This window comes from Suricata suricatta, chromosome 8 (assembly GCF_006229205.1).
Source record: "Suricata suricatta isolate VVHF042 chromosome 8, meerkat_22Aug2017_6uvM2_HiC, whole genome shotgun sequence".
Lineage (NCBI taxonomy): Eukaryota > Metazoa > Chordata > Mammalia > Carnivora > Herpestidae > Suricata > Suricata suricatta.
In genome coordinates, this window is record NC_043707.1 from 36,202,084 (window position 1) to 36,204,609 (window position 2,526).

The following is a 2,526-nucleotide window of genomic DNA, read 5'->3' on the forward strand; positions in this document are numbered from 1 at the left end:
GGTAATTAAGGGATTCTTCTTAAGCACACAAATAAGCTTGTTTACTTCAAGCACGTGAACGCAGTGACAAATCTAAAGGACATGTTCAGAAACCTTGTCAAATCCCCAAGCTGGACACTATATAATAAGTGCATCAACACAAAATAAAGTTATTTATTTTTTAAATTTTGTTAATGTTTATTTCTTTTTGAGAGAGAGAGAGAGACAGAGCATGACCAGGGGAGGGACAGAGAGAGAGGAAGACACAAAATATGAAGCAAATTCCATACTGTCAGTGCAGAGCCCGACGTGGGGCTCAAACTCACGAATCACAGGACCATAACTGGAGCCAAAGTTAGACTCTTAACTGACTGAGCCACCCAGCCAGCCAGACATAAAGTTATTTATAAAGATATAAAATTGTTTGTACATGTTGTCTGGAGCACTTGCTCAAAGTGTTTTGTGAATTACCTTTTCATAATTTCTTTTAACTGAATGAGGAGCTAACTCTGGTCCACTCCTGAATTCTACATTTTCCTCTTTAGTTGTTCAAAATTCCTATTTTCTTTTTAAGACACCTTGCTTTCTGAGGCCTTCTACTTTCTACTTTTATTGTAACACTCGTGTGCATCTTTCTGTGGATGGGCATTTCTACAAAGAAATAAGACTTTCTTCTTCATTTTTGAAGGACAACAGAGTACTAGATAATATCTTGACTCATAAGTGATACAAATTCATGCCTCAATAAATGACAAGCCACAAATCCATCAGCAATCAAGGTTCCCAGGGAGTTTAGACCCTGGATGACCCTGGATCTGTGGCAAAAACTAGGGACTCCTTTAGTGTTCCCCATGCTTGGTGATTTGAGCAGCCTGGCTCCCTAATTTACATGAAAGTTTCTTGACACAAAGAATGCATCTTTTCCATCTTCAGCTGCCTCTCCAAAAGTCCCCAGTGCCTGGTGTTCTCAGTAGTGTGCTAACATTATTTGTAGAACCAGACGACATAACATTCATAAATCACTTTTTCTATTACTCATCTCTCTCTAATCAGAGATAGTGATACAGTGAAAGAGTGCCTGGCTCTAGGGGGCCCTTGTGTGGAACCTTGGGTAAGTCATTTGCAAGCTGGTTTTTATTTTATCCACCTGATGAGAAGGGCAGTTTGGACAGGATGATCTTTAAGACTTGCTAAATTAATTTAACAAGGAGCCTGTTAGACTGAAGTGGCTTTAATGCAGTGGTGGTGGCTTAGGAAAGCAAGTCAAAATCAAAGTCTCGGAGGTTACAAAATCAAAACGCTAAACATAACCAATCACAAACAGCCAACTAGCTTTTAAACTATAGCCAATCAATTTCCTTTCTTCCCTCTGGGCACTTCCTCTTTATGTCTTTTTCCTTGACCCCACTCTGGGGAGTAGTAACCACTTCTGGTTTAGCTCCTCCTGGTATGAATCAGTTTCAAATACTGCAAATTCTTAAAAATTTTAATATGCCTCAGTTTATCTTTTAACGGGCCATAGTTCTCCAATGTGGCCAGTCACGAGGAGATTAAGAGATACCTGAACTCCTTCCAGGTATCCTGACTCACACTTCATCTGGGATAGTTAAGAATCTCTAATAAGATCAGCTAACTCTTAGCAAGAACTTGCTGGGGTCTTGGCAGCATGGCAAGTGTTTCACAAGTCCATGTTCTCTGTTCATATCTTCAAAACCGTGAGGTAGTTGCTCTCATCGCCCCATTTTACAGAGATTGAAGCTAAAAATGGGGGTATGTGTTGCCTGAAAGGCTGTGCAACTAGTAAGGGATTGAGGTGAGATTCCAACTCAGACCCAGCAACTGCAGACCCCACATTACTGTGCTACGAAGATTTTTTCGTGGGGCTTCTGATTTGTATGATTAGCCAGCTTTTACAGAAGACAGCCGCCCAGAGGCCATGCCACTTTCAAAGGGTGCATTTGTTTGAAACTATGGGCGCGACCACCCCTCCCCATGTTTCTGGAAGGAAAATGGTTTAGGAATAGTTTCTCTGCAAGCATAAAACGAGCAGCTGCACCTCCCATCTGCATTTTCGGATAATGTGAAGTCCATTAACGAGCCTCCTGGCCTCACAGGTTGACCCAATCTGGGAACTCCGGGAGACTCTTTCTGTACACCTGGCACTTCTGGTCCCGCCCCGTTTCGCCAATCCCCCAATCCCAAACCCGTTCGCTGTGATTGGCGTCACCCTGGAGCAATTATAATTGGTCATGGCGGACAGCCGCTCCACCTCCCCAGCGACCCCGCCTCCCTTTCATTCTGAAAGAAAGAACCTCATCCCAGATGCCCAATGAGAAGCGCCCCCACCCCAAAGATCCCGCCTCTTTCGGCGCTGGCCCCGCCTCGAGGGCCCGAGGGACCCCCGCCTCCTGGCGCCACACAGCCCAATAGGAGGGCGCGTTCGCCCGGATGGACTGCGGCCGGCCCAATCGTCGGGCCCCGGCCGCGCCACCCCGCCCCCTCCGCCGGGGCCGAGAGGCGGGCGAGAGCGGGCCTCGGGGCGGCGGC